General features: G+C 37.8%; 1 protein-coding gene across 1 annotated transcript in view; it reads left to right on the top strand.

Moving 5' to 3' along the window:
- LOC114031408 (E3 ubiquitin-protein ligase parkin-like) overlaps positions 1-25,290 on the top strand; it is a 1,837,436-nt gene that overhangs the window by 1,511,814 nt on the left and 300,332 nt on the right. The window lies entirely within an intron of this gene.

The raw sequence follows: 25,290 nt of genomic DNA, 5'->3' as shown, positions 1-25,290 counted from the left end.
AACAGGCACTACATAATGGCAGACAAGCAAATACATATGAATATGAACTATGCCTGAGGGAATCATAGTGAAAGTCTTGTCAGGTTTGGTTTTGGTGAATGAGAGTATGTGGGTGTTGTGGGGAGGAGTGGGAGTGTCTGTGTGTTCAGTCTAGGGTTCTTGCATAGGGTTTTCATATTTTGTCTACATATCTTGTGTATTCTGTAGCATATATCTTCTGACATGGTAACATTCTACATAAGTTTGAACATGTGTGATTCCTATGGTGGTTGCTGTTGTATAGTCATTTCAATCATTTCCGATTCTTTGTGACCCCATTTGGGGTTTTCTTGGCAAAGATACTGGAGTGGTTTGCCATTTCCTTCTCCAGCTCATTTTACAGAACAGGAAACAGAGGCAAACATTAAATGACTTGCCCAGGGTCACATAGCTAATAAGTATCTGAGACCAAATTTGAACTTGTCTTCTTGACTCCAGGCCTCAAACTTGTGGACTATAGCTCCACTTACCTGCCCCGAGGGAGGGTGGTTTATTTATGCAATAGGTTATTTAAGACATCACATGTAGCTCAGCATAGCATGTTGGATAGAGGCAATCTAACTGGCTTAAACTCAGGAAGACTTGAGTATCTGACACAAATTGGCTCTGTGGCCCTGGACAAGTCATTTAATTTCTCAGTGCTGGGGGTAATTATCTAAGATGCAAAGTTGTAGAGCAAGTGTTGATATGCATTGGTAGAAGGCATCTCCTCACTCATAGTTTTCTGTACCAGTATAAGTATACTGCCATCCAAAACAAGATAAAATAGAGTAAAATCAACACTGCATTCAACAAAGCACATCATATTTTAAATGGATGTGAACATTTTCGGACATGGCCAATGTGGGATATTTTTTTTTTCTTGATTATGCATGTTTGTTACAGGGATTTTGTTTTTCTTTATTTCTCAATGAGGTAGAGTATGGAGATGTTGAGGGGGAAGAGGGCTGGATTTTTGCTGACTGGAAAAAATAAAAATTTTTGTAAGAGATCACGCAGAGCAGTGGAGAAAGTGTTGGACTTGGAGTCAAGAAGGCATGCTTTCACAATGCTGCCTCTGATATTTCTTAGCTGTGATTAGTCACTTAAAGGGCAGCTAGGTGGCACAGTAGACAGAGTGCTGGGCCTGGAGTCAGGAAGACACGTCTTCCCAGTTTCAAACCTGGCCTCAGACACTTACTAGCTGTGTGACCCTGGGCAAGTCACTTAACCCTCTTTGCTTCAGTTTCCTCATCTGTAAAATGACTTGGAGGAGAAAATGGCAAACCACTCCAGTGCCTTTGCCAAGAAAACCCCAAATGGGGTCATGAAGAGTCAGACAAGACTGAAATAACTTAACAACAAGCCACTTATGTCTCTGAGCCACTAAGACCATACATTTAGTTGGGTAGTCTTAATGGAAGGAATTGGACCAGTGATATCCATACGTCTGGCTGAACATATATGGAATTTTTAAATGTTTTTACATAGCTATTTGTCAAAGCTTGATTGGCCATGGATAGATTTTATACACACAAACATACACACACACACACACACACACACACACATATAAATATTATGGCTTTGTTGTGGCAAATTTTTTTTTGAAGTATTGTTAAAGTTACTAAGACAAAATAGGTGATAACATTGTTAGTGTACAGAGTAAAACGAGCTTTGCTTGATCTTAGTGCCCAAAGAGACATTTCCAACCAAACTACCAAATTACCCTCTTCCCCCCAACTCAAAAAACATATCAACTAGAAAAAGTCATTCAACTTAGGCTGATTCTTTGTCTTCTAGTTGATATTATCCATCTCTAGGATAAAGTAGAAAGCAAATGGGCTAATGAAGAGATAGTGTAAGAAAGCCAGTGTCTGACTGAACCCCTCCTGAGACGAGACATTACAGTGTGTCTTACTTTTCTTTTTGCTTGAAGTATTTGTATGTTTTCTGAATATCCATTTAGAATATTAAAATACAAGTACAAAAACCAAACAAATTATTTTCTGATGATTTGTCATTTTGTATTATGTGTGATACTAATTCTTTCCATTAACAAAGATATTGAAAAATGACTTTAAATGCATAGCTGTCTAAGGATACCATGATATTTGAAAACCATTTTCTTATAGAACCAAGAAGTAGTTTTTTGAACTACAGCTTAATAGTTTAGTTATGTTGCTGTTCTTTGTATGATAAATCATGTCTTTCACCATATATGTATGTATATATATACATATTTATCATATATAGTATGATATATCTCATAAGTGATACCTGTATTTATTCTAATATAACCAGACAAGTAACAATAAAAAGAAACAAAAATAAAATCAGCCATGTCCTCTGTTTGGGTTTGAATAAAATCAGGCCACTTGTCATTCCCTTACTATTGAATTCAGGGATATTAATCAAAATCGATACTCCTTGGATTGGATACACAGCGAGATAAACATAATGATGATTACGTGAATCCCACCCCTGCCTACCTTCCTAAGAAACATATCATTTGAGGCACCTTGTATTTCATGCAAAAATGTGGGGATTTTAATGTTGCTCATTGTTTATAGCAAGTTACCTTGAGCTCATTATCTTTCTCCCTAAGCCCACTGGCTTCATTATTTCTCTCTGTGCCACAACCTCTCATTGAGTGTCTCCGCATCAGAAGATTACCTTTCATTCTTCCATTACCCTCACCTTTCACAATCAATCCATTACTCAGTCCTATAGATCCCATACGCATCATTTCTCTCCCATGCATCTGTTCCTCTCTGTTCCCATTGCCACCGCCCTATTTCAAGCCCTGAGTGCCAACCACCTGGACTATGATTATAGCCTTTTGCCTTTCCAAGTCACCTTTCATGACACAGAGACATATTTTTTTGTTGTTTTTGTTTTTTAATAAATAGAGCCTGTCGTGTTATTTGGCTCCTCAAACATCTTCAGAGTATAAACTTCAAAACCCAAGCTCAGGATTTGTGAAGACTCAAGTTTGGTCTTGGTTTTGATTTTATGCACCCACCCCGAATAACCCTGGGATCATCTGAATTTGATTTATTTCTCCCTGTCCTGTAAGGGATATTAAGGCCCACTCCTTTAAGTGACATTTCTTTAAGGTTAAAACAATAAGCGTATAAAAATAAATATTTATAATTCCAGAAACTAATGATAAAACAAACTACCTACCTCCAGATAAAGAGCTGAAAGACTCAGAAATGTAACATATATATATATATTTTTTTTTTTAATGTGGTCAATGTAGAATTTTTTTTGCTAGACTATGCATATTTGTAACAGGGGTTTTGTTTTTCCTTCATTCTCATGGTGAGGAGTGGGGAGGAATAGAGGCAAATTTTTGCCAATTGAAAAATAATAAAAGAAAAGAAAAGAAATTAAAGATAAATATTTATTCAGTGTATTAATGAACAGAATAATACTAGTCTTTTATCTGCTATGATGAGATGATAGTTATGTGTCTCACCTCCAGGTGAGTGTCATTTCCTAATCTATCCTCCAATCCTTGAATCTCAGTCAGTTATTGAGCAATATAGTTTTATGTGTTGCTGGATGAGTCTTGTGTCAGGTACCAATTCTAGGTCCCCCTCTGTGACCTGCTTCCTTCCCCCTGGGGTCAGCTCCTGCTTCTCTGGCTTGGAGCAGCCTTCACCTTGTCTAGAATCCTCTAGCTCCCCTACACTGCCTTTAGAGAAGTCCTCTCCAGAGCTGCAGTTTTGTGACTACTAAAAGCTAGGTGGCACAGCAGACAGGGCATCAGTCCTGGATTCAGGAGCACCTGAGTTCAAATCTGGCCTCAGACATTAACTAGTTGTGTAACCCTGTTTGCCTCAGTTCTTCATCTGTAAAATTATCTAGAGAAGGAAAGGGCAAACCATTCTAGTATCTTTGCCGAGAAAACCCCAAATGGAGTCACAGAGAGTTGGACCCGACTGAAACAACTCAAGAACAGCAACAAAACTAGCTAGCACATTGATCAGCAGTCATTGCCCGATTGAAACCTGTTCCCAGGGATGCCTTCTTTTCTCCGGAAGCCTTTTTGTATGAACCTTGGCCTCTGGCGTTTTCTCTCAGAGAGGGCTTGGTTCTTTTGAACCTTTTAGTTCATGTACCCTCTGGACTCCTTATCCTTTCTCACTCCTGTCTTGATGAAGCCATGCTGGTTCTTTGTGATTCCTACTTCCTTTTCTAGATGTTAGCTAATGTACCATTAACAGTATATTCCAATTATTTTATCAAGGATTAAGCTCACTGGCCTATAGTTTACAGACTCCATTAGATTTCCTTTTTTAAAAAATTAGGTATTTGTCCTTCTCCAGTCCTTCATTACCTCTCAATCTCTAGAACTGTTCAAACGTCAATCAATAAATACTTATTAGGTGCCTACTATCTTCTCGGCACTGAGCTAAGTATTAGAGATGCTGAGTAAAGAGACAAGAAACAGTCTTTGCCTGTAAAGGAGCTTACATTCTAATGACCCCAGAGAATGTTAACAGTGACATCAATCACTTATTTCAGGGTTTGAGGCTATACTTGAGAGGCAGAAACTGTATAATGTAAAAAGTATTGGTGTAGGCACTAGAGGGATCTGGGTTCAAGTTTTATTCTTTTTGGGAGGCTGGGAGGGTTGATAGATTTTTATTGATGTTTTTGTATCACCTAGATTTCTCGCTAGATTTCTCTCCATTCCTTGTCCTCCCAGAGAATCATCCCTTATAACAAAGAATTAGAAGGGGTGGGGAGAGAAGAGAAAAATTCAGTAAAACACATCAACACATTGAAAAAAATCTCACATCATATGCAATATTCTATACTCATGGGGCCTCTACCTTATTTAACTTACAGCCCCCTTTTCAAAAAAAAATTAGTACCCTCTGGAAATTAATTTCTTTAACTCTTTAATGATTTTTTTTAAATTTGCATCATTTCAAAAATACAATTTTTTTAAATAACGCATCTTAAATTCAATAATTTATTTGTAAATTTGTGAGTTTTTTCCTGCATTGAAATTTTGATGACATAATAATTGCATCATGTAACCATATGGTATCATATTGTAAACAAATCATTACACACACATATTCCTGCAGATATATGCTAGACTTTCTGACACTGTGCAACACACTAGCCTGCCAACACTTGCTTGTTAAGACCTGTCAGTGGACTTGACCACTCATCAGTTATAACTTGCATTTTGTGTGTTTATTTGGAAATTAATGTAATCACTACAACTTTAACTCTGTTACACAACAGATGAAACATGTACAAACGGTTTTTCAAAATTTTCTTCTCTTCTTTCCTTATGCTTCCACTGCCCCCTTGTTTTATTTTGTTGCCTCCCCAATTGCACCTGAGGCTACTAGCACCCTCCCCCATTATTCCAGTGTCCCCCAAGGGGTGGTAACACCCACTTTGGGAACATCTGGGTAGAGGGAGGTGTCTTCTCATTTCTCATTTCTTCTTTGAAGCCAAGGTTGTTCTCTATAATTTTTTAGTGTTTATTTTCATTTGTTTTGTGGTTGTTGTCATCATGTATTATAGATGTCACCATGTATATTGTTTTCTTCTCTCTGCTTACTACATTTTGCATCAATTCCTGTAAGTTTTTTACATTCTCTTCTGTGCCTATTTATCAATTTCATTGTTTCTTAAAATACCGTAATATTCTATTATATTCACATATTATAGTTTGCTTACCCATTACTCCATAGATTTGATTCTAACCCACTGCTTGACTTTGGGCAATTCACTTACTTTCCAAAAGCCTCAATTTCCTCCATTGTAAAATGGGGATAATTACAGCACCAATCTCATTTGACTGGTGTTAAGTATATGTAAAGATTGCTTTGCAAACACTTCCATACTATAGAAATGTTAGCTGTTATTATCATCTTGGATACTACTATAGAATTAATGATCCAGAATGAGAAGGGGCCCCAGAAGCCATCTATTCAAACTCCCTCATTTTACAGATAAGTAAAGAAAAGCCCAGGAAAGTTATGGAATTTGCCCAAGGTCACAAAGGCAGTGAGTGTGAAATTAGAGCTTATATATATTTTTGCAGTCTAACATTCATGCTACTTGGTGGAGAAAGCAGTACTGAAATAAGAATTGAGTAGCTCTGCTCTCCCCCATTTATCACCCAGGGCAATAATCCTGTCCCTTCCTTGATCTTTTCACCAATAAAGCTATGGATTTTTTTAATTGTTGGTGGTGGTGTTGGCTTTAACTTTTCCAGCCAGTCTTAGCTCATTCTGGTTTTAGCACTCCTGACTATGTTCTCAAAGTACTACGCCAAACATTTGCATTTATCCCTTCCAGCCTTGCTTTCATCTTCTACGAATGTCTTGTTAAAATTTAAGTTGTTTGATCAGTTACCTGAACCTATCATTCTATTTAGACAACTTCCCTTTTTCTCACTTACTGAAATTTATTCCTATTGGGTCTCCAACATTTCATTCTTAAGGACTTCATTTCATTCCTGAATTGATTACCTCAGATTTTAAATACTTAGAATCCTAATTCTGATTCTCTTATTCACTCTGTCATAATCCATCTAGTGTGTGTTTAAAATGGTGCCTAAACTCATCTTAATCATAACTTCATTCTTATTTTTCAGGATAATTTCCTCTCCTCTATTGCAAATCTTATGATGGGGTAGTCCTGGTTCTCTTCCTAATCATGTCATCTTAGTCTCCTTTGCTGGCTCATTTTGCATATCTATAATGACCCCTAACTGGGAGTTTACCACAAAGCTCTGTCTTGAACCCTGTGATTTTCTTCTGGTGACCTGATAATCTTACATGGGGTTTAACCATCATCCTTATGCAGAACTTCAGTTCCACATCACCAGCTGCCTGTTGGCCAGTTCATACTACATATCCTAGGACATCTCAAATTCAGCATATGCAAGAAAGGATTCATTACCTTGTTCTTAAAGTTCTACAGTCTATCACAGTACCCAGTTTCTCTTGGAGATGCTGCAATTCTTCAGGTCTTTCAGGTTTATAACATCAGAATTATCATCAGCTGTTCCCTCTGTTTCTATTCATGTTGTTTCTATTCCATTGCCAAATCTAACCATTTCTGCCTCCATAACATCTCTTGCATCTGAACTCTTCTCTCTATATATTGTACTCACACAGACATTATTTTAGTTTAGTTTTTTACTTCATGGAGACTGTTGCAATGATTTCCTAATTGGTTACTCTGCTTCAAGTCTCTCCTCACTCTAGGGCATCCTCTTTTCAGCTGACGAAGTGTTTTTCCTTAAGCACAAATCTAATCATGTTGTTCCCCTACTCACTGAACTATAGTGGCTCCTTATTGCCTGTAAGATAATATATAAACTTTTCTTTTGATTTTTAAAGGCTTTAACAACCTGATCCCAACCTTTCAGCCTCCCCTTTCTATAGTTTATGATTCAGCCACACTAGCCATCTTTCTCTTCCTCAACAGTACTGTTTCTTATTTCCATGCCTTCACATTGACTGTTCCCCATGCTTAAAATGTATTGCCTTCTTTCCTCTACCTCATTCTTTTCTATCTTAATTTTTTAATTTTTTCTTTTTTCTTTCTTTGTTTTTTTTTCTTCCCACCTTACTTCCTTCCCTCCTTACTTCTTTCCTTCTGCTCAAGAGCTATTCAAAGCCCCAATCTCACCACTGGTCAAGAAATTAGGAGCTCCAACCTGCTTTGTTTCTGACCTGGGCTGAACATTAGATAACCTGGTCTCCCCCCTTCCTTCCTGCCTTCCTCTATTCCCAAGGTCTCACCACATTGATTCTGGACTCTCTGTAGACAGTTGACCAGCTTATCACACTGCAACTCAGAAATTCCAAGTTCAAGATATCCATCACCCTTACTTAGCCTCTCCAATAGTATGGATTACAAATGTGTACCACAATGCCCCATCTTCTGTCAAGATGCTGCTCAAATACAACTTTCTACATGGAGCCTATCCAACTATTAGTGCTATTCTTCCCTAACTACTTATATTTATTTTGTATGTATTTTTTCAGTATTTAATTGTATTTATACATATCCCTCCATATAGATTATAAGCATAGGGATTTTTTAATTCTTTGCATCTGTATCCTCAGTGCTTGCCATGTAGTAGGCATCATATAATTGCTTATTGATTGACAGGTACTTTTTCTTTTGAATACAATGTAAACTTCCATATTCTAATAATTTCACCAAGTTTCAGTGATAATTATGAATTCAAGTTTACTTCCTTTTATTAAAATTTCTTTGTTGTTAACCATATTTTGTGCCTTTCTATGTAGATATCTCAGGATTTGGGTATTATTACAAGTTACTACCTTATATTGGACCTTTCAGAGATTTTACCTGCTATTCTTCCTACATTGAAGCTGCTTTCATGGTATCTAGCCTGGTGATCACACATAGGTAAATTTCCTCTCCATATTCCTTTTTATTTTAAAGCTCTTTTGATTAGATTCACATCTAATTCATTTGCCTAGACCGAAGATATCAGTGTAGTATAAATTTCAGAAGGAAAAAGTTAAGTCAAAAGTATCCTCAACAAGTCTGAAAAATTTAGCGTGTTGCCCAAAATTCTTGACTTAAAGAGATTCAGGTTCAATTTTGGGGCCTTCTAAATCCCTGTTTATGTTCTATGACTTATGCTTTAATCAAAAGACTCTAATTTTTTTTATATTCACATTAGTCATGTTATAAGGAAGAATTAGAACCAATAGAAGGAACCACAAGAAAGAGGAAACAAAACAAAACAGAAGGGGAAAAAAAGAGCAAATAGTATGCTTTGATATGCATTAAGACTCCATAGTTATTTCTCTGAATGTGGAAAGCATTTTCCATCATGAGACTTTTGGAGATGTCTTAGATTCTTGCGTTGCTGAGAAGGGCTAAGTCTGTCAAAGTTAGTCATCGCACAACTTGGCTGTTACTGTGTACAACATTCTCCTCGTTCTGCTCACTTCACTCAGCATCAGTACATACAAATCTTTCCAGGTTTTTCTAAAGTCCACCTGCTCATCATTTCTTATAGCACAATAGTATTCCATTGCATTCATCTGCCACAAACTTGTTCAGCCATTCCTCAGTTGATGAGAAGACTCTAGTTTCTGTGGACATCAGAATCTGAATTATTTCAGCTCCCCTCTAAGAGTATTCATTTCTGCAACTGCATGCTAGCAATAAACACCTAAACAAAAATACTTATTTGGAGTGGTAATGAACAAAAAGGGACCAGGCTTCCATCTGCTTTAGCAAGAGAATAGTTATATATTCTACTTCAGACATTTGCCACTTACCTTCCTATTAAAGAGAGAATTGCTTTTCTTGGAACTTTTTTAACTTATTTATTTATTTTTAGTTTTCAACATTCACTTCCACAAGATTTTGAGTTCCAAATTTTCTCCCCCTCTCGTCCCTCCTCCCCACCCCGAGATGGCATGCATTCTGAATACCCCTTCCCCTAATCTGCCCTCCCTTCTATCTCTCCCCCCTTTTTCTTACTTCAACTTTCCTGTAGGGCAAGATAGATTTCTATACCCCATTTCCTGTATATCTTATTTCCCAGTTGTATGTGAAAACAAATTTTTTTTGACATTTGTTTTTAAAACTTTGGGTTGCAAATTTTCTCCCTTCCTCCCTCCTCACCCACCCTCATTGAGAAGACAAGCAACTCGATACAGGTTATATTTGTGTAGTCATGCAAAACACTTCCATAGAATTAATGTTGTGAAAAACTAAGTGTATTTCACTTAATTCTATCCCGCTCCCCATTTATTCTATTCTCTCTTTTGACCTTGTCCCTCCTTAGAAGTGTTTGCTTCTGATTACCCCCTCCCCCAATCTGCCCTACCCTCTATTATCTCCCTGCTCTCTTGTCCCCTTCCCCCCCTATTTTCCTGTAGGGTAAGATAGCTTTCCATACCCAATTGAGTGTGTATGTTATTCCCTCCTTAAACCAAATCTGATGAGAATAAGATTCACTCATTCCCTCTCACTTTCCCCCATTTCCCCTCCACTGTAAAAGCCTTTTCTTGTCTGTTTTATATGAGATAATTTACCCCATTCTACCTTTCCCTTTCTCCTTCTCCCAGTATAATCCTCTCTCACCCCTTAATTTTATTTTCCAGATATCACCCCTTCATCTTCAACTCACCCTGTGCCCTCTATTTATCTATCTACCTACTTACCTATCTATCTATCTATCTATCTATCTATCTATCTATCTATCTATACACATATACATATAATTTTTTCCATCCAACTACCCTAATACTGATAAAGGTCTCATGAGTTTCAAATATCATCTTTCCAAGTAGAAATGTAAACAGTTCAACCTTAATAAGTCCCTTATGATATCTCTTTCCTGTTTACTTCTTTATATTTCTCTTGAGTCTTGTATTTGAAAGTCAGATTTTCTATTCAGCTCTGGTCTTTTCATCAAGAATGCTTGAAAGCCCTCTATTACACTGAATGTCCATTTTTTTCCCCTGAAGTATTATACTCAGTTTTGCTGGGTACTTGATTCTTGGTTGTAATCCTATGTCCTTCGACCTCCAGAATATTATATTCCAAGCCCTCTAGTTTCTTAAAGTAGAAGCTGCTAAATCTTGTGTTACCCTGATTGTGTTTCCACAGTACTTGAATTGTTTCTTTCTGGCTGCTTGCAATATTTTCTCCTTGACCTGGGAACTCTGGAATTTGACTACAGTATTCCTAGGAGTTTTCCTTTGGGGATCTCTTTCAGGAGGTGATCAGTGGATTCTTTCAATTTCTATTGTGCCCTGTGGTTCTAAAATATCAGGGCAGTTTTCCTTGATAATTTCTTGAAAGATGATGTCTAGGTTCTTTGTTTTTTATCATGGCTTTCAGATAGTCCAATAATTTTTTAATTCTCTCTCCTGGATCTATTTTCCAGGTCAGCTGTTCTTCCAATGAGATATTTCACATTGTTTTCTATTTTTTCATTCTTTTGCTTTTGTTTTACAGTGTCTTGGTTTCTCATAAAGTCACTAGCTTCCAGTTGCTCCATTCTAATTTTTAAGGAAGTATTTTCTTCAGTAAGCTTTCGGACTTCCTTTTCCGTTTGGCCGATTTTGCTTTTTAAGGCATTCTTCTCCTCGTTGGCTTTTTGGACCTCTTTTGCCATTTGGGTTAGGCTATTTTTTAAGGTGCTATTTTCTTCAGTATTTTTTTAGGTTTCCTTTAGCAAACTTTTGACTTGTTTTTCATGATTTTCTTGCATCACTCTCATTTCTCTTCCCAGTTTTTCCTCTACTACTCTTACTTGCTTCTCAAAATCCCCTTTGAGCTTTTCCATGGCCTGAGACCAATTCATATTTTTCTTGGAGGCTTTGGATGTAAGAGCTTTGACTTCTTTGTCTTCTTCTGGTTGTATGTTTTGATCTTCTTTGTCACCAAAGTAAGATTCTGTGGTTTGGCTTTTTTTTTTGCACTGTTTGCTCATGATCCCAGCCCATTACTTGAGTTTTAAGCCCTTTGTTAAGGTAGGGGTCTGCTTCCAGTGTGGAGAATATACTGTCCCAAGCTTTGTGGGTTTTGTGCAGCTGTTTTCAGAGATACTTCTAGGGACCTGTAAATTTTCAGTTCTTCCAGGGTGGTATGATAAGGGGCGAGATGTTTACTCCTTTCCTGGCCTGTGCTCTGGTCTATGAGTGACCACAAGTACTCTTTTCTACCTTGGAACTGTGAGGAGGATTTCCTCTCCACCACCACTACAAGCTCCACCATGCCAGTGCTCCTCCTCGCCCGAAGACCACCACCCAGAGCTGTGACCAAGCATGGGCAAAGCAAGAGAATCCTACACCAGGAAAGAGATCCTTGCAATCCCCCTCTGATCAGTCACTAGATTCCCCCTCAGTCTGTGAGCCAGAAGCTCCAAAAGAAGCCGCTGCCCCAGGGCCGTGCGGGGACTGGGGCTGGGACCTAGCTTCTCTCTCACAGTGGTCACAGACTTTTCCTACTGACCTTCTAAGTTGTCTTAGGCATTTGTGGGTTGAGAAGTCTGGAAACCGCCACAGCTGCCTGTGATTCAGTCCTCTGACAGCTGTTCCAGGTTCACTGAGGCCTTTTTTGCCGGCACACCCATGCCAAACTATGTTCCTCTTCCCACCTGGCATGATAGACCTTTCCGATCAACCATCCAGGTTGTCTTGGGCTGGAAATTTGTTTCACTCTGTCTTTTTGTGAGTTCTGCTGCTTTAGAATTTGTTTAGAACCATTTTTTACAGGTATTTGGAGGGGTTTGGGGGAAAGCTCAAGCAAGTCACTGCTTTTACTCCACCATCTTAGCTCCGCCCCTCTTGGAGCTTTTCCATGAACATTCCAATAGCTGCCCAGCAGGCATTGTCTATGCTACCTTAATCCAGAAGCTTTTTTCCCTCAGGATTCCTTATACTGGTAATCTCTGATTTCCTTCACAAACCTTTAAGAAGCAATGTATTATAGTAAATTTCCAATGAACATGGAAACCAAAGACCTATGTTCAAATCTTGCCTAAACATGAAATAATTATTGATAACAGAGAGAAGGAAAATCTCTTCAACTCTTTGTTATCTTTAAAGGAGAATCTTCTTTGTCTTATGAGGGATGGAACAAAATGGAAAGTATGGGGTTAAGACCCATTATAAGTGAGAAGTTTGCAATCAAGGGCCATTTGCCCCCAGTGACTTAATATACCAGGCCTGGACAAGTTAATTGCCAGAGTCCTGAAAGAACTGGTAAATATGATAGCTAATTCATTATCAGAGATCTCTGAAAAAATAATGGAAAGTAGGAAAAGTGCTCTAGACCTACTTAATTGCCCAACTTTTCAAAAAAGGGAAGAGAACAGAGTCCTTAGAATATAGGCCTGTTAACTTCACGTTATTCTTGTCAAAATTCTGGAGTGCATTATTAAAGGTATGATTGCTGAGCATTTAGAAAGGAAAGGCAATACTCGCTAAGATTCAGCCAATATTCTTCAAGAATTTCACATGTCAATATAATTTTGCTTTTTAATAGGATTATTAAACTAGTGCATCAGAAGAATGCAAGAGATGCAATACAACTGGATTTATGTAAGTCTTTGACAAGAGTCTTTCATGCTGTCTTTGCAGTAGAGGAGATGTTGTACAGTTAAGCAAATTCAGAAACTGTTGAATAACTAGACCCAAAGTTCTCTTATTTCTATATACCACTTTTAGAGGTACTTTTCCTGTGCTGTGTGGTCATGTGTCATAGCATAGAAGAATGAACAAAATGGTTTGACTTCTTGCATAAGAAAGAAATTTGGATACCTCTAGTCACTGTATTACTTACCCTACATCTGGCAGGGTTAGATTCTATACTGATATCTGCTGCCTTGTTTGAGTTTTTAATGTGTTGTGTTTTTTTTTTTTTTTCATAAAACTTGATTTCAGCAAATCACAATATTTTATTTTTCTCTCTGTGTAATGGACAAAGTCCAGCCTTCGATTTAACCATTTTACTTCATGGGTAGATGACAGATGTTCAGGATCAGCTAGAAAGATTTATTAGCTAAGAAACAGCTGAAAAACACACACACAAATACACACTCACATAAAAACAATGTAAGAGTCAGTCTCCTAAAGTAGTCATTTATTCCTCCAGGCTAACTATCTGCAACTGAGGGGAAATGAGTTTACGATTAATGAGACTATAAGGGGCTTTAAAAGATGTCTAATAGATGCTGCAAATATGGCCCTCTCCAAATAGCAGGGGGGAATAATTTAGTCATAAATTAATGCTCATCTATAGACTGCTTTTGACTCTGAGACCCCAACACGATGCAAATAAAATCAGAACCCAAGCATATTATCTTCTGCAACAAATTTGTCTTTGATTTGTTTCTGACGGCTCACCGGGGAGTATGAATAGGGAGGAGAGAAAAAAGATGCTTCTCTGAGTGAGAAGATGGGAGCGGCCTCAGGAGAGGAAACTGTGCATTGGGGCATTTGTGACTTCTTGCTAAAATAGAAACCATGACTTGAAGGAGGACAGGGGATTGGGAGTAAATGAAGCAGGAGTCAAGCAATTGTTGCTGCTACTGCTGCTGTACCTGAGTGCCCCCCAAAGGAAAGAAGGCAATATCTCATAATAGAAAACATAATGGCTAGCAATGACATGAATGAATTAATGAATGAATGAATAAGCACCACTGTCTACTTAGTTTCAGAACATGCTGTCCACTTTCTTGTCTTCTGCCAACAGTCTTGCATTTTGATGAGTAGGAATTTGCCCTTTTTCTGTGATTACGTCTAAGAAAGATCAGCTTCCTTATATTGGATTAGCCCAGAAGATTACTCCAGACAGAATACTAGTATGTAGAAAATGTCTAGTATATAACAAGTACTTAATAAGTGCTTGTTGGTTGATCTATTTATCCTTGTCAATATCCCCTTCTTTGGATCCGGTGTAATCTATCCATGGGTAGTTAGGTGATGCAGTGAATAGAGTGCCAGGCCTGGAGTCAGGAAGACTCATCTTCCTGAATTTAAATCTGACGTCAGACATTTACTAACTGTGTGACCCTAGGCAAGTCACTTAACCCCATTTGCTTCAATTTCCTCATCTATAAATGAGCCAGAGAAGGAAATGGCAAACTATTCCAGTATCTTTGCCTGGAAAAACCCTAATGGGAACACAAAGAATTGTATATGACTGGAACAAATGAGCAACAACAGTGTCTCCATAGTTTAGTTTTCTTGTGTAGGTTTCTTTAAATAATATCCTCTACCACCCCATCATTCAAAGGGGAAAAAAGTATTTTTAAATGAAATTACATAATGTAACAATCTTTCTTCATTAAGCCACCATAAGGAAAATAGTCCCTCTTAGCTGATTCTTTTCAGTGATGGTGGTAACACATTCATGCTTCTTTGTTTGGTCCTCTTATGGCCATTAGCATTCTGTTATTGCACTTTATCAGCAGTCAACAGTTTCTTCCAGCAAGGTATCTCCCATACATACGTTAAAACCATGCAAGATTCTTTCAAAGAAGCAACAAAATAACCTTGACAACCCTCCAATTTTAAATGTCAAGCAAGGCATAAAACAGAGGGAGGTACGCTTGCTAAGGGTGTTTGCCGCTCTCATGGAACATGTTCAACAGAATCAAATGGAATAATTATCTACATGTGTTGAGGTCTTCAAGATGGTACTGTTTGCAGATGACATTGAGATGACTGTATTTATACCCAGAACATTTGTGAGCCTCCTATGTGAGATCCATAAGCTTTCAGAAGAGTTTGACATAACTACCTGTATAGGAAAGTAAAATGAAAGAACAATACTTATTGTATGAGCAATTAACAAGCATTTATTAAGGTTCTAACCTATGCCAGGTACTGTGATAGGCACTGGGGATATAAATTCAAAGAATGAAACAATTCCTGCTCTCAAGGAGCTTATGTGATAATAGAAGAGGCAACAAAGACATGCAAAAGTATGTATAGAATAAAATATAAAAAAGAAAATAAATACAATGGAGTTGGGGTTACTTGTAGGGCACTAGCAGTTGAAAGATCGAGAATATCTTTACAAAGAAAATAGTGCTTGGGCTATGGAATTTTTTAGTTAATTTTTTAAAATTTAACAAGCATCTTCCCTCTCTCTTTGCCACATCTCACTGCTCATGAAGGGGCGGGGGCGGGGGGGAGAGAAAGAAAAGAAAAACAAAACACCTTCAACAAATAAGCATAGTCAAGCAAAACAAATTGGCCATGCCCAAAAATGCATATCTGATTCTGTATATCTATCCTGTCATCTCTGTCAGGTGATAGACAGCATTCTTAATCGCCATGGAATCATGGTTGTTCATTGCATTTGTCACAGTTTTTAAGTCTTTCAAAATTGTTTGTTTTTAGAATGCTATTATTATCATATAAATTATTCTTGTTCTCACTTCATTCTGCATCAGTTAAAAGTGAGATTCAAGTGATGCCTGCCCTGCCATCCTTTCCTCATTTGTATAGATTTCTGCATTTACCCTTTGATTATGTGAGATAAATTCCCTCCCATTATTCCGCTCCTTTTTTTCCCTAGCATATCTCTTTTTCTTCTCCCGTTCTTTCATTCTTTTATGATTGTCAAAACATAACAAAAATCACTTCCAATTCCTCAGTTTTCTATGACTCCATCTCTGACCTCTAATGACGATGCAGTTGTCAAAGCCTCCTTATATCATCCTTCTCCCTCCCGCATTAGAATACATACATTAAAAATACAGATTTTTCATACTCCTGCATTTATGTTTCAAAGTTTCTACTCATTTCTGTTTTTTGTTTTTATTTGTTATGCTTGGAAGACCTCTATATCATTAGAAGTCCACTTTTCCCCTTATAGATTTAGTCTCATTTTTGCCAAGTAAGTTATTCTTGGTTTTAAGTCTGTCATATTTTGCCTTTTGGAATATTATATTTCATGTTCTCTGTTCCTCTAAAGTAGAAGTCTCTAAATCTTTTATGAAGCTGCTTGTAGCTTCTTGGTACTTGAACTTTTTCTTCCTGGATGCTTGCAAATTTTTTCTTTGACCCAGGAGCTCTGGATTTTGGCTGTGGTGTTCCTGGGAGTTTTTATTTTTTAATTTCTTTCAAGGAATGGCCAGTGGATTCTTTTCATTTCTATTTTACTCTCAGGTTCTAAGAGATCTGAGTAGTTTTCTTTCATGAATTCTTAAAATATGATATCTAGACTTTTTTTTTTGGTTCTAGCTTTCAGGTAGACCAGTGATTCTAAAATTATTTTTTCCTTGATATGTTTTTAGGTCAGTTATTTTTTATTTGAGTTAGCTTCTCTTTCTTCTATTTTTTCAATCTTTCAGCTTTGTTTTAATTTTTCTTTTTGTCTCGTAGAGTCATCCATTTATTTTTAATCTATTCTGATTTTCTGATATTCTGATATTCTGATTTTCATGGAGCCTATAATTTGAGTAAGGTATATCTTGTGCTAAGCTGTTGATTTTCTTTCCAAGTCATTTGTTTAGACCCCTCATTCCTTTTTATAATTCTTCTGTCTTTCACTCTCCTTTATATCATTTTAACTCATTTTAAACTCTTCATTCTCCTAGGAATTCTGGTTGATCTTGCTGGCAAGTTGTTTTGTTTTTTGAGTCTGTGCTTGTACATGTTTTGGAGCTATTCTCCCCTTCTGGATTCATGTCCTGGGAATCCTCGATCTCATTAAAGCTCTTTATCTTTTTGTTGTTTAGTCATATTTTTTCCAGTGTTCTGCTTTGTACTATCCCATGTTGCTGGCCTACCAAGTTGCTCTGGAGGCCAAATGTGAAATCCCAACCCCTGTGTCCATGATCTTCTCAGGGCAATCCATTGCTCTAGGTTCTGAGTCTGTTTTATTGACTCCTTTTTCCTGCCCCCTACCCCAATCCTGGAAGACTCCACGCTACTGGCTTGTCTTGGGGCTCTGGGCACTAAGTCTTCATTTTCCCACTACTGTGGGAGATCCCCATATTTTATTCTGGTCTAGGGGCTGAGTCCCAGATCATCAGGTTACTGGTGTAGCCTGGAGCTCTGGGTGCTGAGTCTGTGCCCTGGGCCCATTTCTGTTCCACAGTTGTTACTTTAGTTACTTACAGATTGAATTTGTGATGTTTTTTCTGGAACAATGACTCAGGATAATTTCTCCCTCAATTTCCTGATTGCTACTTCATCTCGGGCTCTTATTGGATCATTGCAGGAAAGGAGCTGAATTAAACCGCTTCTTCCTACTCTGCCATTTTGGCTCCCTCTTTGAACTTCCTCTTGAAGTGAGGAATTCTGTGAGGAGGGAGTGCATACCATATATGAGAGATGGCAGGTAGAAAAGCATGAATAGGGGAGATAAGAGCCCTGTATGTGTAGGACAGAGCAAAAACCAACTTGGCTGGATCATAGAGTAGAAGAAGGGAATAATGTCTAGCAAGTCAAGAAAGATAGATTAATACAGATTGTGAAAGGCTTTAAAAATCAAAGCAAGGAATTTACATATTATCTTAAAGACAATAGGTAGCCTCTGGAATTTATTGAGTAGACTTGTATATGGGAAAATCACTTTGACTGCTAGGTGGAGGGTGTATTTGAGTGGTGAGAGACCTGAGACAGAGAAACCAATTAGGAGACCATTGTAATAGTTTAGGTTGAAAGCCTAAGGTGGTCACTGGGTGAATAGAGAGAAGGCAAGGGACACAAGACATGTTGCAAAGGCAGAAAGAGTGAGATTTGGCAACTGATTAGACATGTAGGGCAAAGGAGATTGAGGAATCTAGGTTAACAGTGAGGCTACAAACCTGGAAGCCTTGAAGAATTGAAGGTTGTTAGAAAAGGGGTTTGGGAAGTAAAAATATTGAATTCTCTTTTGGCCTGGTTGAATTTGAAATGAATCTAGTTTGAAATGTTAAATAGGCAGCCAAGTGGCTGGATGTATAGATCTTGGAGTCATTTGCATAAAGATGAGAGTCAAACTGATGAGAGGTGAAAAGGTCACAAGGTGAGAAGAAAGAGAAAGAGAAGAGGCTACAGGGCCTAGAGGAACCTAGATGGTGATCCAGCAGAGAAGACTGAGTAGAAGCAGTTAGTGAAGAGAACCAAGAGAGAGTAGTGTCATAGATGCCCAGAGGGGAGAGTATCAAGGGGGAGAGAGTGGTCAGCGATATATGTTAGATGTGAAAGATGAAGACTGGGAAAAGACCATCAAATTTGTCAATTGAACAATCACTAGTAATTTTGGAGTTTTAATAGTTTTAATTGAGTGATGAGGTAAGTGGAGGTAATAAGAGTAGACAGATTTTTCTAGGAATTTAGCTGAGAAAGGAAGGAGAGAGATAGGATGATAGCTGGAGGAGATGGTAGGACATAATGAAGATTTTTTTGTTAAGGATAGAGTAGATTTGGGCATGTAAAAAGGCAATCATGAAGGAACCAGAAGATGGGGAGAGGTTAAAGATTCAAGAGAGAAAGGAAATGATCCAGGGTGCAATCTGCTGGAGAAGATGGTAAAAATGGGATAAAGGGTGCATGTAAAGGGATTAGTTTTGGCAATCAGATGGGCTACCTCACTGGAAATGGGGAGAGAACAAGGGATCATGCCAAGGTATTTTGAGATAAGCCACCCTAGGTGCAAATACAACAAAAGTATCCTCATCTTCAAGAAGAAGGAATTTCAGAATTCTGGATTCTGGAGGTAGAACAGTTAAGTATAAAGGATGGTGGGGAGCAGCATTTATTAAATGTCTTTTATGTGTCAGGCACTGTGTTAAGTGCTTTACAAATAAGATCCCTTTTAATAACCAGATAAAGAGTGTTCCCCCCCCCCACCCCTTAGAGCTAAAGTAGAATGAAAACTGAGGATATGTAAGTTTAGGAGGCTGATGAGGTAGGATGCTTGAGGGGACTTCACTCTGTATATACATACATACAAACATACATACATACACACACATATATACATACATATATACATCCATCCATCCATATATGTGTGTGTGTACATATATATACATATATACATACATACATATATATATCAAAGTCTCCAAGTATAAAAGTAGCCTTGAGGTGGAAAGGAAGATTATGGGCCAAGTACTTAATTTCATGAGACTGGAGGAAGAATTGGCCTGGAGGCTGATAGAGAGCTGTGATGAGGATTTGACTATGAGGTAAAGATGGATGGAATAAACATCAAAAAGGAGAGTGAAGAGACTTTATTCCAGTGAATCACAAATTTATATATCCAGCCCCAGCCTCTCCCTGAGATTGAGTTAGAAGCACAGACTCAACATGTCCAAAGCAGAATTCATCATCTTTTCTTCAAACATATCCCTCTTCCATACTTTTCTCTTTCTGTTGAGGGCCTCCACTATTCCTCCAAGGGCAGCTAGGTGGTGCAGTGGATAGAGCACCAGGCCTGGAGTCAGGAAAACTCCTCTTCCTAAGTTCAAATTAGGCCTCAGACACTTATTAGCTGTGTGACCCTGGACTAGTCACTTAACCCTGTTTGCCTCAGTTTCCTCATCTCTAAAATGAGCCACAGTGGGAAATGGCAAACCTCTCCAGTATCTTTGCCAAGAAAACCCCAAATGGGGTCATGAAGAGACAGATACAACTGAAATGACAAAACAACAATAAAAATTCTTCCACATTCCTAGATTTGGAATTTCAGTGTTATCCTCAACTCCTCATTGTGCCTCAGTCCACCAGCTTCTGTCACCCAATATCTACCTAGTTGCTGTTTCTTGATATTTCTACCTCCACAACATGTCTTAAATCCGTCCCCTTTTCAACTCTCATCTTTGTTCAGACTCTCATCCTTTCTTTCCTAGATTATTGGAACAGCCTTCTAATTGGTGTCCCTGCCTCAAGTCTCACTCCATTTCAGTCTAGTCTATATAATATTGCCAGTGATTTTCCTTAAGTGCAGATATGGCCATGTTGCTCCTCTAGACAAAAAGCTCCAGTGGCTTCATTTTGCTTCCACTATAATATCAGAAATCTTCTGTTTTATTATTAAAGACCTGGATGTCCTGACTCAGTCTCTCTTTTAAGCCTCATTGTACATCATCCCCTTTCCTTTACCCTGTGACCAGCCAAACTGCCTTCTCTGTTCCTTACACACCATGCTCTATCTCCATCTCATTGCCTTTGCCCTGATAATCTCCCCTACAAGGACTGCATTCCCTTGTCCAATGCATCTCACAGAATCCCTCTCTTCCTTCAAGCTGCAATTCAAGCAATACCTACAATAACTCTTTCCTGACCTACCCCAACTCTTTGTGTCTTCCCTCTCAAGTTACTTATGGTTAGCTTCTTTATTTATTTGCATTTATTCTTTTTCTATTTTGTTTACTTATAGAATGTACCTGTTGTCTTCTGCATTGTAAAGTAAGCTCCTTGAGAGTAGGAATATTTTTATTCTTCCTACTTATTTCACCAATGCCTTGCACTGTGCTTGGCACATAGTAGGTGTTTAATAAATATTTGTTGATTTATTGATTGATGATACAAAGAGAAAATATGGAAGCAAGAGTGAGGAGCAAGCACCATCCATCCCTCTTTCCTCTTCTCACTTCAGTGCATAGAGAAGTCGTGTAAGAGGAGCCCTCCAGTACTCAAGATGGCAGCTAGTGTTCTAGTGACTTCTAGGAAGAGTCAGATTTCCATTTGCATAAGAAGCTGGAAAGCGTGAAATGAGGAGATCCAGATTAAAGGGAAATTTGTTAAAAATAGATCAAAGATTTCAGGGAGCATGAGAAAATGGAATGATAGAGAAAGAAAGAGCCCAGAGTCTGGGGAAAGATAGAAAGGGGAAAGAATTATCACCTAAACAGACTTTGAATCATAGGGGTGAAAGGATCAAGATCTGGGACTTTGCCTGCCATGGCATAAGGAATGCTAGATCTATGGCCCTGTGATGTCTGAATTTGGTGTTAATACAACTCCTCATTGCCTCTGGCTTCCAGAAGACCATGGTCTCTTATAGATCTGAGGTCTAGACAATAGAGAAGATATAATGTGGTAGGGATTTCTTTGGGATTCAACTCAACTCATTCCTACATCTGTCCAAAATCTTCTTCCTGTACTGAAGAGAGAGAGAGAGAGAGAGAGAGAGAGAGAGAGAAAATGTATTTTCTTCTTAGAAATGTAAGAATAAACCTCCCTGTTTTCATAAAATGGCTTTGTATTTTGCTTTCATTTACCCATTTCCTGTATAAAGCCAACTAAAAACCAGAAACCACAGTCTTGGTCCTCCAAGGCCAATGTTTGATTTGCAGATTAGAAAGTCTCTATATTCTGTTCTTTGAAACACAAAGAATTTCTGGTCATAAACCAAAATAACTATGTGTTTTTTTTTCTGTGTAGTAGAAGTACCTGTTTGGGGCTATGGGGCAGAGAGAAAGGAACAAGTATTTACTAAGTGCCTACTATGTGCCAGACATGCTATACAAACATTATCTTATTTGATCCTTACAACAACCCTGGAAGTAAGTGCTGTTATTATCCTCGGTTTAAAGTTGAGGAAACTGAGGCAGACAGAGATTAAGTGACTTGCCCAAGATCTCACAGCCAATAAATGCCTGAGGCCAGATTTGAACTCAGGTCTTCCTGACTCCAGGCCCAGTGCTTTATCTACTTTTCACCTGGTTATGAGAAATATCATATTATGCAGAAGTCTGTTTGCCCCACTGAGCCACCCCTCTCTGTGTATCAATTGTTTTCTTCATTCTGCCTAGGCTTGTATCTTTAGGCATGAAATATACTCTTTTTATTGACTTTTGATTTTAAATTACAACAAAGCCAGTTTTCTTGCCACAGCATTGCCAAGATAATCTGGCATAATGTTCACTGAGAACTCTGATAGGCAGACTATAATATGCAACCCATATATGCAACTGAGAGGACAACCCATAGAACTTGTCTATAACTATATACATGTATGTATGTGTGTGTATGTATATGTATGTATAGAAATGTGTATACATATATGTATATGTGTGTACGTATATACATATATAGATATGTGTGCATATGTATACTGTGTGTGTACACATACATATAATAGACAGCCTAATTAGACAATAAACTGGACTCAGAATTAATTAAAAAGGGAAATGGACTAGACTGTATTTGAGAAATTGTACCAGAGTTATAATAATCCCTTGTTTCTCCTTGAAACGTCATTCTTTTTTTGATTTTTGTTGTTGTTATTCTTTTTGATACCAATGATGATAATTTATAACTATAAAGAATGGAATACCACAGTCTGAAGGCTTAAGGTTGGAGTTCACTCAAAAGGCAATAAAGAGACTTAACAATGGGTATGAAGAGACTGAAGCATGTAACCAACAAAGAATTGTACACAAAAGTTGCATAAAGGTTGTTATCAGAGAAACATATGAATAGAAAAAGAAATCATTTACTGAGATCAAGGGAGAACTGATAGTCAGCCCTTGTCCTTCATCAGGATAAAAGCAATGGTATTTAACCTAGAGGGGGGCTTCCAGCATGTTGGGTGAATTCTTTGTGGTATGTCATGGTCAAGAATGGCACAGGAGATACAATGCTCATAATACTAATAATATCAGGATCTATAAAAGTGTTTATTCAGTGACCGTAAGAGAGAAAACCTAAAACTGAGACATTTGGGAATTAAGCCTTGTGACTTTGCTCTCATTGGTGCTATGCACTAAATAACCACACAAAGACTATAAAATACCATCTCTATTTTATGACTTTCCATGGCTTCTTATTTAGAATCTCTTTCATTTTTTTTAAATGAATCTTTTCTGTTCTTAAAGGAATCTTTAAGCAGATATATATTGTTTAAATAATTTACTCTCCATGTTAACAAAATATAAAGCATAGTAATAAGTAGGTCATTCCAAAAGAGTATTATTTTTCACTGGGATTTGTTGAAATATTAAATGCTATTATTTTTTTCTTTTTTCATATTTGGCTTTTTGTTAATGTTAGTATTCATTTCATGCACTTTTGAAAGCACTAGATAGTGTACTATTAATTATCTTGATTGACTATATGTAGCTTATTCATTTCATAGAAGCATGTCCAGAAACTATAAATTAATAACGATAACCCAAGTAGAACTAACACTTAGTGCATTGCTTTGCATATGGTAAGTGCTTAATAAATGCTTGTTGAATTGGAGTGTTGAAACATAGCTGAAAAGGTAAATATCATCATTATCATCATCACTCACACAAACTCCCAAGACGAATGTTCTCTAAAAAAAAAAAAATTAGTAATATGCTATCTGGAGCTCTCTGTCATACTATGTGTTTGATAACTGTTTTCCACGAAATTCACACGTTATAAATTAATCATATCCTTTCAACACAGTGCCTAAAAGTCAGCTAGTTTTTGCCTTCTGAGTAAGATTGTGAGGTGGACAACTTCTGAGGTGTGTTCTGAACATCAAGCTAATAGGTACCATTTTGTATGTAGTATAAAGTTCTCAAGATGATACATAGTGTTAGAGTTTGAATGGACTTCCAAGGTCATCAAGTCCAACCCTCTAATTTTATAGATAAGGAAATTGAGATTCAGGAAAGTTAAATAAATTTCCAAAGGTAGGCATCAGAGGCAGGATTTGAATCTAGGTTCTCAGATTCCAGAGACAGTTTCTACTAAGTGGAGACATATAGAGAATAGGTATATTCAAACATAGGGCAGCTAGGAAACACAGTGGAAGACTCATTTTCCTGAGTTCAAATCTGACCTCAGATACTTACTAGCTGTCTGACCCTGGGCAAGTCACTTAACCTTGTTTGCCTCAGTTCCCTCATCTGTAAAATGAACTGGAGAAGGAAATGGCAAACCACTCCAGTACCTTTGCCAAGAAAACCCCAAATGGGTTCATGAAGAGTCAGACGTGACTGAAAAACAAGTGAACAACAATAGCAACAAATATTTCAAATATGTGATGAGCTTGTCAGTTCTCACCTGGCGTAGGCAAAATGAGATAGATGGGGCAATTTCTAATTTGAGAACCAATCAAGCACAAGCCTAAAGTCTTGCTGGGTCAGTAAAGGCCTTCTTTCATAAAGCTGAAATGCAAAGTCTTGAGAAGAGCAGAAATATTTGTGGTAAAGGCAGAGATTCAGATCCACAGGCCAGACAGCTCTATATCAGAGTGTCTAAAGAGCTAGTCAGAGTTAGGAAAACCTGAGTTTGAATCCTGCTTTACTAACTAGGTGATGCTACATTCTCTTCTGTGGGCTTCTCTGACACTGCTTTCTCTTGATTCTTCTTGAATCAATCTGACTACTCCGCAAATCTCCTTTTCTGGGTCATTATCAGCATCATATCCACTAACTGTGGATATACCACCAAAGCTCTGTCCTGGGCTCTCTTCTCTTCTCTTTCATTGTTCTCTCTTAATGATCACACGGGATCCCATAGATTTAATCACCCTCTTTATGTACATCAAGCCAACAGGTACCATTTTGTACGTAGTATTAAGTTCTCAAGATGATATATAGGGTTAGAGTTTGAAGGGATTTCTAAGGCCATCTAGTCCAACCCTCTAATTTTATAGATAAGGAAATCGACTGAAAAATCTCTATATCCAGTCCTAGGGTTGCTCTTGAGTTCCAGTAATACATCTCCTACTGCCTATCAGATATTTCAAACTGAATGTTCTGTAGGCGTCTCACATTCAACATGTCTAAAAACAGAACTTTGCTTTTTTCACTTCAAGCCTACCCTGATCAACTTACCAGTTTCT

This window comes from Vombatus ursinus, unplaced genomic scaffold, assembly GCF_900497805.2.
Source record: "Vombatus ursinus unplaced genomic scaffold, bare-nosed wombat genome assembly UNPS02015175.1, whole genome shotgun sequence".
In the NCBI taxonomy this organism is placed as follows: domain Eukaryota; kingdom Metazoa; phylum Chordata; class Mammalia; order Diprotodontia; family Vombatidae; genus Vombatus; species Vombatus ursinus.
Note: the sequence above shows the minus strand (reverse complement) of the source record. Positions and strands in the feature narration are given on the sequence as shown.